The following is a 13,443-nucleotide window of genomic DNA, read 5'->3' on the forward strand; positions in this document are numbered from 1 at the left end:
AATGAGACTTAACATGATTCAGAAGTGCTGCTTAAGTGCTGCTCGCTCTGATTGAAACGTAAAGGATGGAGCTCTGTTGCTAAGAGACATAATCAAGATGAAATAGGTCAATTTATTCCATTATTGGAGCACAGAGGGAGAGAGAGAGAGAGAGAGCACAAAACGGACAGAATACAGAGGAAAAGAGAGAAATACAGATAATACAAAACATAAACAGACACAACATTGTAAAGTATATAGTTTACCAGCTCTGCAGTGAAAAAGAGAGCATATAGGGATATGTGCAGGCATGGGCGACATTGGGGGGGGGCAAGGGGGGAGGCAAATTGTTAGTCATGGAATCCCTCATGTCGGCCCCGCTGCAATTGGAGTGCTTAGCCTAAATACCCTCAACGTGTTTTTGCAGCGTTGAGCAATGTAACCAATCACAGCAATATCTGTTGATTTCTTGAACGCAATGGCCAATCAAAAACGTTTTGTCAGAATTCACTCACTGCTGAAAGCGCCGCCGTGTTTAAGTGCAGTTTTGTCCACGGTTTTCCCGGAATTGGGCTACTTTAACACTGTTGCCGTGGGTTGTTTTTCATGTCCGCGGGTTGAAGCGCCCCCGATAATGTGATATTCAGCCCCTGGAATGCGAATTTTACTGGAGGAACCCTGCCGAAAATGTTTTATTTTATTATAAAAATGTGTATTTTACCCCCAATTTGTACCGGGAACCCCCCTCCCTAGTTTTGAGTAGCAATTGGGCGGGTTTTGTTGTGAAAACCTGGCAACCCTGTTTTGCACGCTCGTGAATCATCTCATGACTAAGTGCAGACGCGATGCAAATAAGAGATTCATTGTGCAGTTTAGAGAGCTTTAATGATTATAACGGAACTTTGTAAGATAGTGATGAACAAAGATGAGTGACGCTTTTTAGTGATAAAGGGCTTTGCGCACTTTCTATAATCCATTCAGAATTTGTATGAAACTTTTGTTTTTCGGACACATAGGCTACACCCTGCAAAGTTTCGGGAATGACGTCCGCATATTTATGTGGGATTCACTCTCGAAATTGCAGTGATTGGCAATGGACGGAACATAAAATATGTTGATTTAATTCTGGAACCGGTCCTGGCCAAACCTCCACAGACAGCGCGCGTCCCGAGCGAGATCTAATTCACGGACCAAAAGCGTGTGTAAACTTTATTGAGATAGGGACATATCAATCAGTAATTTAATTTAATTTAATTTCCAGTAACGGACCGTAGAAAGTTCAGCAATGAATGGTGTGTGATTTATGACAGAATATAGTCCCACAACTGATGGTTTATTTTTTCCTCACATGTCTCGCCTTTGGTAACAACAATTCAAAACGGAAATATTTCAAGTGACATGGGAAAAACTTCAGTGAACATCAGAAAAGCAGCGTACACATTTCTGGTTAAAAATAAAAGGCCATCAACTGACAAACAGGAAGCATCACCATTCAAGTCAGCAGGAAGAGCCAAAGCTCCACAGTTTACTAAATGGTGGCAACCTCTTTAAGTTAGTCTTGACTGTGTAGGATTGGCTGCTTTGATGCGTTGCAGTACGGTAGGGCATTGTTTTGATGCTTACATCCGAAATTTTTGTTTTTGTTTTTATTTATTTATTTCATATATATATATATACAGTGCCTTGCGAATGTATTCATACCCCTTCATTTTTTTCATATTTTGTTTTGTTGCTGCCTTATGTTAAACTGCTTTAAAATTTCCTGAGTTGTGTCGACGTGCAGCAGCAGGCCAGTGTGTGTTCAGCGCTCTGCTTCAGCTCCCTGCATGCTCACTGGTCGTGCCAAACTTTCTAAATCCACGCAGCACACCACTGCTTAAAGTTATCGACAATTTAGGAGTGAATAAGAAATATGCATGAATGAGAAAATAAAGTGAGGGACATGCTTGATGTTGAAAAAGAGAGTTATTTAGTGCAATAAACCTTGAAAAAGTACTCAGTGCAGTTCTCGCGCACTATCACACACCCGATGCGCTTTCCTGAGTTGTGTCGACGTGCAGCAGCAGGCCAGTGTGTGTTCAGCGCTCTGCTTCAGCTCCCTGCATGCTCACTGGTCGTGCCAAACTTTCTAAATCCACGCAGCACACCACTGCTTAAAGTTATCGACAATTTAGGAGTGAATAAGAAATATACATGAATGAGAAAATAAAGTGAGGGACATGCTTGATGTTGAAAAAGAGAGTTATTTAGTGCAATAAACCTTGAAAAGTACTCAGTGCAGTTCTCGCGCACTATCACACACCCGATGCGCGTGCAAGGAAAGCCGCCTCTCTCACAGACAGCATGCAATCGCGAATTCAGATCTCTTTCACGAGTTCTTGTGCTTCAGCGGTCAAATACACACACAATGTTAAAATGCATGTCCTGGCTTATGACTGAAGTGAACGTAAACAGTTGAGAAAGAAAACGCATGTGTATCAATAAATTGGAACCGTGCAGCTCTTAAAGTGACAGCGGACTAATTTTCCTGCTGATGTCTATCTCTACATTGTTAATGAAACAACAAAAGAAAATGAGAAAATCACTCACTGATCTTGACTGACTAACTTTAGTAGCATTAAAAAGGATCAATGTATGAATGTTTAATTGCGAAGACTATGCAGTGCTTTACATTTACATTTTGATTATTCAATTTCTGTATCATCTCTTTCTTGAATGCTACTGTTAAATAGACTGTTACTAAAAACACTTTATTTCATTTGTGTCTTTGTTTTATTTGTATTTGTCCTTGTGTTTGTTACTTGCATCTATGTTCTTATTATTAATAACAAAGATAAAATAAAAAATACTATATTATTATATAAATTGTTATTGTGAAATGAAATTACTCCTATCACTGAATACGATTTTGGTCATATTTCCCACCCCTAGCTCATGCCCTCTTAGATTTTATTTAATTTAATTTTTTAACGAGGGAGGAAATACTCAAAAAGCAGGACAGGAACACACTGGTCAAGTGTGAGATTTAATTTTTTTGATATTTCATAGTTTGTGTCATGGTATCAGTTCAAAAATAGTATTGAGATAATTTAGTCAAGTATTGTCAAAGTCAAAATTTTGGTATCATAACAACACTAGTTCACCCAAAAAATTATTTGTATTTGTCCTTGTGTTTGTTACTTGCATATATGTTCTTATTATTAATAACAAAGATAAAATTAAAAATACTATATTATTATATAAATTGTTATTGTGAAATGAAATTACTCCTATCACTGAATACGATTTTGGTCATATTTCCCACCCCTAGCTCATGCCCTCTTAGATTTTATTTTATTTAATTTTTTAACGAGGGAGGAAATACTCAAAAAGCAGGACAGGAACACACTGGTCAAGTGTGAGATTTAATTTTTTTGATATTTCATAGTTTGTGTCATGGTATCAGTTCAGAAGTAGTATTGAGATAATTTAGTCAAGTATTGTCAAAGTCAAAATTTTGGTATCATAACAACACTAGTTCACCCAAAAATACAAAAGTGTCATCATTTACTTGTGTTGTTCCAAACCTGTATGTATTTCTTACTTCTGGGGAACACAAAGTAAGATATTTCTAAATACTGAGACTTTTTTTTAAATGTTCCACTGTAGAAATAAGTTTATACAGGTTGGAAAAAAAACATGACAGTGATTAAATTATTACAAAGTTTTCATTTTTGGATGAACTATGAACCTTGTGAAAAAGAAGTGTGTGTAATTGTATTAAATGTGCACTTTTGGTGTTCTTCAAATCTTAAAAGTATATAAAAAACTGAACTTGTAAATAATAATAATAATAATAAAAGGCCACTTAAGTGTACTTACAGTTACATTTCATGACTGTTTCTTAACACACTTCAGTACACTTTTAAAAACTGCACTTTAAAATACATTTGTTATGTTGAAATTAAAATTTGTACTTTAAAAGTAAATTTGAGTTGTGCTTTAAATAAGTCACTAATTTTGATGTGATGGCTAACATACTAAAGCACATGCAAAGTACTTCATTATGTAAGTGTAGAGTGTTATTTGGTATTGCATTTAAAGTTACATTTAAAGGTACATTATAAAATCACATGGTATTACCAATGTTGTAAACTAAAATTATATTTTGGGGGTTCAAAAGTTATGTTTTACTTTCATTTTTAGTCTGTAATGCAAACACAGATAAACAAATGTGAACATATCCCATAAATACACACGAATGCCATAACAGGACACGAGAATGATAGCAATTCAGGACAACCGCATACAAACACAGAGAGCGGCAGGTCCTGACCACATTGTCTGGCTGGGAAACACAGTCATGAAGCCACTGTAGAGCAACTCAGATTCCAGAAAGAGAGCAGGAAGCAACTGATAAGATGTGTTCACTCAACACTCTGCTCCTGAAGAGCGTGTGTGTGCGCCAGTCCCACAGGGAGAAACTCAGAGGCCTCATGAATGCAGTCGAGTTCTCTATCAGAGACCTGAAGCTTTCAGCACTGTCTGCCCAACAGCCATGTGTGTGTGTGAATCACTGTACAGCTGTCTTAAGGATGCACACACTTTGAGCATTAACTATCCATCTGGGAAATGCTTACATTCATGTAACAATACGTCAGTACTTATAATACTGAGAGTGACGTGGCAAAAGCTCCCGTTATAGTCGATGAAGCTGTCTACACTGCACTATTTTTTTAATATGCTTTTGAAAGATTCATTTTTCCCAAAAAGGCTGCATTTATTTGAGCAAAATTACAGCAAAAACTACATTGTGTAATAAAAGGCCACTTAAGTGTACTTAGAGTTACATTTCATGACTGTTTCTTAACACACTTCAGTACACTTTTAAAAACTGCACTTTAAAATACATGTCAAAATATGTCAGTTATGTTGAAATTAAAATTTGTACTTTAAAAGTAAATTTTAGTTGTGCAAAAGTAAATAAGTCACTAATTTTGATGTGATGGCTAACATACTAAAGCACATGCAAAGTACTTAATTATGTAAGTGTAGAGTGTTATTTGGTATTGCATTTAAAGTTACATTATAAAATCACATGGTATTACCAATGTTGTAAACTAAAATTATATTTTGGGGGTTCAAAAGTTATGTTTTACTTTCATTTTTAGTCTGTAATGCAAACACAGATAAACAAATGTGAACATATCCCATAAATACACACGAATGCCATAACAGGACACGAGAATGATAGCAATTCAGGACAACCGCATACAAACACAGAGAGCGGCAGGTCCTGACCACATTGTCTGGCTGGGAAACACAGTCATGAAGCCACTGTAGAGCAACTCAGATTCCAGAAAGAGAGCAGGAAGCAACTGATAAGATGTGTGTGCGCCAGTCCCACAGGGAGAAACTCAGAGGCCTCAGTGCAAATGAATGCAGTCGAGTTCTCTATCAGAGACCTGAAGCTTTCAGCACTGTCTGCCCAACAGCCATGTGTGTGTGTGAATCACTGTACAGCTGTCTTAAGGATGCACACACTTTGAGCATTAACTATCCATCTGGGAAATGCTTACATTCATGTAACAATACGTCAGTACTTACAATACTGAGAGTGACGTGGCAAAAGCTCCCGTTATAGTCGATGAAGCTGTCTACACTGCACTATTTTTTTATATGCTTTTGAAAGATTCATTTTTCCTAAAAAGGCTGCATTTATTTGAGCAAAATTACAGCAAAAACTACATTGTGAAATATTATTATAATTTAAGATAACTGTTTTTATGTTTTATTTTATATATATATATATATATATATATATATATATATATATATATATATATATATATATACAATATATATTAAATAAATACATAAATACATCCTGTTATTTTGAACTTTCTATTAATCAAATAATCCTGGGAGGAAAAAGTAGTATCATGGTTTTTAAGACTGATAATGCTAAGAACCATCATTATTAATTGAACAACATTGATAACTGAGCACCAAATCAGCATAATAATGATTTGGTGAAATAATTATGCTGAAAATTCAGCAATTTTTATATATACATATTTTATATTTATACACATTTTTACTGTACTTTCGATCAAATAAATGCAGCTTTGGGGAGCAGAAGAGACTTATCAAACACATTAAAAAAATCTTCATTATTTCAAACCTTCGGTGCAGTAATATACATGAAAAAATAAGAATTTTCCAACCATTCCCTCGATGCACATTCAGAACCATGTTAGATTCATTCATAAGTGAATTGCTCTGAATAGTACATATACAGATATAAGACATAAATAATTAAATAGATACATTTCTCTGTAATTAATCACATACTGTAGCTATAATGTGTCCAGCACACTGCTATATCCTCAGAATTATGTGTCATGCTAACACCGTATTAAATAAGAGATTGCTCACTGATATGACATGTGGTGTAATTACAGTTATTAGAGGTATAATACTAGTGGCTCTATAAAACCCCCTACTGAGAGAAGATCTAAACACCACTCTAAACTTTTTTTCACTGACTGGGCACACATTTATTTGTCAAATCTAGATTGTGGTTTTAAAAAAAATGAGTGAAGAGAGCAGCGGTTCCTGTGAAAGACAGCATCTGGATCTACAACCTTCAAATGACTTTTTACCGGAACTTCACATGAAAAAAAAAAACAACACACGAGACAAGCGTCGAGTGGATTGTGTGAATGTAACCAAATTTAGCGCTCTTTAACAAGGCTGACAAGCGTTTTCTCCTGCTGTGTGAATGTCACCTCTGTCTGGACAGTCGATTGCGGAGAGTGTGCGGTTGAACTCTCATCCAGTTTGTACACGGCCAGTCTTATAAATGCCACAGCTGCCCACCATATAATCACAGCCATGAAATATGCAGATATGTCACATTGAGCGTGAAAAATTCCCTTAAAATGTCAGTTTACTTAGAGAAATATGAGTGCTCAGACTCAGAGAAGGCTTCTGGTTCTTTCAAGACAAGAAACATCCATTACAGCCCAGATACATCTCATCTTAAAGTGCTTATAGGCTTTCCACAAACACACACACTGAAATGTATGTTTTTAGGGGAAGGAGTGATCATGAATCATGTGTACTGTTCTTCCTGTTTTAGAATAATAAAGAAATTGTCACAAAGCACTACTGTGAGGAGCACGGAACGAGGAGACGAGGAGTTGACTTCAAACAAAGAGACATTAATTAACATCCATGGAACAAGGAACACACACGTAGCGGGGAAATACAAACATTCAATACCAAACGACGAGACTAAGAACAGGACTCACTTTAAATACACAAGACTTGATGAGGGGATGACGAGACACACCTGGAACTAATTAACAATTAACACATGGGAAAACGAGGTCATGGAGCATGTGGAGGGGGAAAAACACACAGAATTAGTCCAGGGGCATGACATATCGCCCCCTTCCCGGAAGGCGCACCCTCTCGCCATAGAACAACAGAGGGGCTGGCATGGGTGGGAACTTGGGAGGAGGCTCGGGAGGAGGACGGATTCCCGGGAGGGGGCCGGCAGACAGAGTCCTGGGAGGTGACGATGGAGGGAGGAGCCAGGAAGGACTTGGAGCAGGAGGGGCCATGCAGGACCCAGGCCACAGCCATGATGGCGGCCCATGGTGGAGCTGACGGAGGGAGGAGCCATGGAGGAGGAAGGGCCGACGACTCCAGTGGGCCGACCAAATGCGGCAGAGCAGGTGGCGGGGGAGCCCGAGGTGGAGACTGAGAGCCGATGAGCCAGGGCGACGGGGAGGATCCGGAGTTCCAAGGCGGAGCAGATGGCGCCGGCGACTGACACGGAGGCGTGGATCTGAAAGGCCGCGGTGGAGCCGGAGCGACAGAGGACTGAGGATGGGCCGAAGGGATGAAGGAGCCTGACGGAGCCGGAGGGACGAAGAGACGAGGCACAGCTGGAAGAGTGGAGTCCCAAGGCGCAGGATGGTCGAGGCGCAGCTGGAGGGACGAGGGAGCCTGGCAGAGCTAGTGGACTGCCGGGCCACGGAGGAGAGGAGAGAGCTAGGAGCAATCTTAGAGCCGACGGGTCCACGGGCCGAGGTGGAGTCCGGGGCTTAGAGGCAGGAGGCGGAGTCAAGAGATACTCCAGTCCCGGCGATGCTGGAGGATGGCAGTCCCACAGAGCTCGCACTGTGCTGATGGTGGCCTGAGGGTGAGCAGAGGGGCTGCCAGACGACCTGGAGCCCTCTCTGGGCTAAACTCGGGGGGGACTGGAGCCCTCTCAGGCCTAAACTCGGGGACTGGAGCCCTCTCTGGGCTAGACTCGGGGACTGGAGCCCACTCTGGGCTAGACTCGGGGACTGGAGCCCACTCTGGGCTAAACTCAGGGACTGGAACCCTCTCTGGGCTAAACTCGGGGACTAGAACCCTGTCTAGGCTAAACGCGGGGACTGGGGCCCTCTCTGGGCTAAAATCGGGGACTAGAGCCCTCTCTGGGCCGGACTGGCAAACGGGAGCCCACTCAGGCCTGGACGGGACCAGCAGGGACCAAGGAGAGAGGAGAGGGGTCAAGTCGGCTTCCAGCTCTGTTTCCCAGTCTATAAGGTCCCCCTCGAAGTCCTGCAGTCCCAGATGTATAATCAACTCAACCTCAGCCAAAACGGAGCAGTGGGTGGAGTTCCACTCAGCGCTCGCTCTGTCCGCGGCATTCTCCCTCGTGGCGGGCTCTGTTACCGGCTCTCGCACCTTGACTGACGTCACTTGCAGCTCCGGCTCCTCGTTGGCCGCGGCGAGCTTGGGCTCTCCGTCAGCAGTGGGCTCGGGCATGCGCGCCGCGCAGCGGGGAGATGGTGGGCTGGGCACTGGGTCCGAAATGGCACTGGAGAGATCCCCCTCGGGACAGACGGTAAATGGGGATCCACTCCGTTTTTGTCCACTCCACAAAGGCTGCGAAACTTGCTCGAGGGCCTTCCTCGGAAGACGGCACTCTGCATGCAGTGTTCAGGCTGGCATCATAGAATGTGCAGAGCGCGTCGTCCAGATAGCTGGTGAGTTCGGCGAGGGCCAGAAACAGTCTGGTGTGGCCCTCGAGCGATCTTTCCCCCTGCTCCAACAGGAGGAGGAGGTATTCAGGACGAAGGAGGGGATCCATTGGCACAATGGAAACAAAAAACACTGGGTAAAAACGGAAACAAAAACGGAGAGGAGACACGGAGGTTACTGTTTTAGTCTGGTATTCTGTCACGAAGCGCTACTGTGAGGAGCACAGAGCGAGGAACGAGGAGACGAGGAGTAGACTTCAAACAAAGAGACATTAAGTAACATCCATGGAACAAGGAACACACATGTAGCTGGGAAATACGAACATTCAATACCAGACGACGAGACTAAGAACAGGACTCATTTTAAATACACAAGATTTGATGAAGGGATGACGAGACACACCTGGAACGAATTAACAATTAACACATGGGAAAACGAGGTCATGGAGCACGTGGAGAGGGATAAAACACACAGAATGAGTCCAGGGACGTGACAGAAATACATAGTAGATCAACCTTCTCACCCTTGGATGCCATATTCAGCAAAGAGCTCTGCTGCAGACAGGCAGGTAAATGCTAATCTGTACTGATGCATTCTGGACCACAGTGCCACCTACTCACCTGTCAATCATCCACTGAACTATAATAAGGGTTTTAAACTTTGACTGTTACATTTTAAGAGAACGTACAAGCATCACAGAACATCACTTCACCGAACTTCACAGTGACACTGAATACAGCTTAATAAGGGTCTGCCAAATAAATAGCTGTGTATCTCAACCAAGGCTCAACAGGGGAAAAAAAGGTTACGCTGGTTGTCCTATATATAATGGCAGTTTGGAAATAAAATGTCTGGTTAGTGGCGCTAAAAGGTTAATGCTCTATTGCGTTTGAAAATAACGTTCCACCTACATATCTCTGAGCTCATTTATTATGAGTTGTGCTTTAGTGGAGCTCCACATCACAAGCACAACCAGGTACCAGGTGAGCTACCAAGCAAGTTTACTGTGTCAGAAAAGCCATACAGTACATATGGAACTGGTTATGTGATGAATATGTCAAAATATGTACCAAAATAATTCTTTATTAATTGATATTTCACCCTATAATCATAATTTGTGTTAGTAAGAATGCAGGTAGAGGTTTTTAATAGATGACGATCAAATTATCTCACTAAATATCATGAGTTATGGTTAGTCAATGGTTGGAAAACACTCTTCTGTTAAATGTTATACACATTAATTTAGCTACATAGACTTCTGAAGAAGAAAGTATTGAAGAAAAGTATTGATTTTGTTGTTGTTATGTAAATAATGTCATCCACCATATCGTCTCAGGTTACTTATGTAACCATGGTTCCCTGAGTAGGGAACGAGACACTGCATCCTCTAGGGGTCGCTATGGGGAATGCCTCGTCGTGACCCGTGTCTGAAGCATACATTGAACAAACACCAACTCGTTGGCCGGCGACAGCCATGACGCCTACCGGTGCGATTATAGTATAAATAGGCGCCGGTATGCTTCAGACACGGGTCACGACGAGGCATTCCCCATAGCGACCCCTAGAGGATGCAGTTCGAAGTTCCCATGAAAGGGAACCACTCATGCCGTATCAGATACTGTTTCTAAGTCCAAGTCTCTACTCTGTTTCAAGTGAGATTACCATCTTAACAGCTGTATATGAGTACTATTTATTTATATTAATTTATTCATTAATTCTATTCCATTCATTCATTATAGCACAACTTTAAGAGAAGCTTTTACAAACTCAGTGTGTACTACAGTCAGAACAGATAAATTACTGTTACGATCATGATTTTTATTTATTTTCTTATTTACTTACGCAAGTAGGAAGGTAGTACTACAGCACATAGTGAGTTTATATCAGCACTGTCTGATACTTAACAACTGAACAGGATTGGTCAAAATCCAGTCTGTAAACACTAGTTGACTGACTTTAGCAGCTGATTTGCAAGGGATTTAATTTATCATTAATGTTAGATAATTCAGTATATGATCACTTAAAAAAAAGAAAAGAAAAATGAGTTAAAGCTCTTATAAATATTACTGATCATCAGATAACAAGCAGTGAACTGATTAGGTTGTATGTGAATTGGAAAGAAAATAATTAATTCAAATAAATTCATCCCAATTTATTGAAATCGACCCAATGCATTTTATTTAAAAAGAGAATTATTGTCATTGTTAAAACCATTGTCTTCAATAAATTAATTGCATAATTCTGTGTTGCCAAAAAACAAATAAATCATGTGATTTGAGGTATCATGCACGTCTATAGCACAAACACTGTGTGATGAGTTACACTCCAAAGTACAATACTTGGAAAAACCCCTAACTATAACAGCTGTAATAGCAATACTTGCTTTGGCAAACTCCACTAATGAGAGATTTGCAAAAACAAAACTCGACCACATATGCTTGTAAGCTGACTTACAGAGCAGTTTTTCAATAATGTTGCAATATAACAGTTTGTCGGACTGACTTTAGCAGCTGATTTGCAAGGGATTAAATTTATCATTAATGTTAGATAATTCAGTATATGATCACTTAAAAAAAAGAAAATAAAAATGAGTTAAAGCTCTTATAAATATTACTGATCATCAGAGAGCAAGCCGTGAACTGATTAGGTTGTATGTGAATTGGAAAGAAAATAATTAATTCAAATAAATTCATCCCAATTTATTGAAATCGACCCAATGCATTTTATTTAAAAAGAGAATTATTGTCATTGTTAAAACCATTGTCTTCAATAAATTAATTGCATAATTCTGTGTTGCCAAAAAACAAATAAATCATGTGATTTGAGGTATCATGCACGTCTGTAGCACAAACACTGTGTGATGAGTTACACTCCAAAGTACAATACTTGGAAAAACCCCTAACTATAACAGCTGTAATAGCAATACTTGCTTTGGCAAACTCCACTAATGAGAGATTTGCAAAAACAAAACTCAACCACATATGCTTGTAAGCTGACTTACAGAGCAGTTTTTCAATAATGTTGCAATATAACAGTTTGTCTTGATGTCTCAAAACATTCATTCATTGGAGAACAGCTGTCTATTTTGGGCCTGTCTTCTCAAAATAGTGTTATTTCGTTTTCTTTCGGTAATACAGACTTTTAGAATCCAGACATATATTTCATGCATGCTAAAGGGCGCTGAGCCGCTTGTTAAAACAAAATGGATTTGAAAAAAACATCATTTCCCTTTAGTTAAGAAAGAGGAAAAATTAAATTGGCCAAGCGCTTGCCAACACAATGTAGGGCAGCAGCAGTCAAGTGCCATAGACCACCGCAATAAGACATGTCTGAACTTGATTCGTTGTCAAAAATAGATTGTTTTCTTTCCATGTCATCTTAATACAAGTCAGCATTCCAGGCCTTTTAGATCCAAGTTGAATGCCAAATGTCCAAACTTTTTCAAACTAGGACACATACACACACAATTACATGTCTGCCATCCCAACCACAGCATGAACCAACAAGCATAGCCCAGACGTCAGCATTATTTCCTTAAAGGGGTCCTATTATGCGTTTTCACTTTTTCAACTTTAGTTAGTCTGAAATGTTGCTGTTTGAGCATAAAAAAGGTCTGCAATGTTACAAAGCTCAAAGTCCACTTCAAAAGGAGATATTTTATTTGACATAAATCACTTTTCAAAAACTACAACGAACGACTCGTTTGGACTACAACGCATATTTTCCGGGATTTGTGATATCACAAATACGACGAATGGGATGAGACCTGGTTGAGCTGCACTAGAAAATGCAATGAGTGTTATCACTATGTCGGAGACACGCTAGCTTTCCCAAGGCAGACAAACTTAGAGTGGTTACAATCTTCCGGGTTTAAATCACGCTCAAATTTATTTGACATTGACGCAATATTTACACCGAAGCTCACAGGCAACTATGGTAAGGGGTGTGACATTTCCCGACCAGGCGCCGAGTGGAGCCAATCACAACACACACTGGCCCAGCTGACCAATCACAACACACACTGGCCTCAAAGTCCACTTCAAAAGGAGATATTTTATTTAACAGAAATCACTTTTCAAAAACTACAACGAACGACTCGTTTGGACTACAACGCATATTTTCCGGGATTTGTGATATCACAAATACGACGAATGGGATGAGACCTGGTTGAGCTGCACTAGAAAATGCAATGAGTGTTATCACTATGTCGGAGACACGCTAGCTTTCCCAAGGCAGACAAACTTAGAGTGGTTACAATCTTCCGGGTTTAAATCACGCTCAAATTTATTTGACATTGACGCAATATTTACACCGAAGCTCACAGCCAACTATGGTAAGGGGTGTGACATTTCCCGACCAGGCGCCGAGTGGAGCCAATCACAACACACACTGGCCCAGCTGACCAATCACAACACACACTGGCCCAGCTGACCAATCACA

At 40.3% G+C, this 13,443-nt stretch overlaps 1 protein-coding gene and 1 long non-coding RNA gene across 2 annotated transcripts in view; both read right to left on the reverse strand.

Moving 5' to 3' along the window:
- Nucleotides 1-1,318, reverse strand: part of LOC107588241 (uncharacterized) — an 11,633-nt gene extending 10,315 nt beyond the window's left edge. The window contains exon 1 of the long non-coding RNA XR_001609558.1: nucleotides 1,306-1,318. This is a non-coding gene — a long non-coding RNA (uncharacterized lncRNA). The remainder of the gene's footprint in view (nucleotides 1-1,305) is intronic.
- LOC107588258 (kalirin-like) overlaps nucleotides 1-13,443 on the reverse strand; it is a 266,216-nt gene that overhangs the window by 221,305 nt on the left and 31,468 nt on the right. The gene's annotated exons all lie outside the window — the stretch shown is intronic.

Source organism: Sinocyclocheilus grahami, unplaced genomic scaffold (assembly GCF_001515645.1).
Source record: "Sinocyclocheilus grahami isolate Dianchi unplaced genomic scaffold, SAMN03320097.WGS_v1.1 scaffold100.1, whole genome shotgun sequence".
Classification (NCBI taxonomy): domain Eukaryota; kingdom Metazoa; phylum Chordata; class Actinopteri; order Cypriniformes; family Cyprinidae; genus Sinocyclocheilus; species Sinocyclocheilus grahami.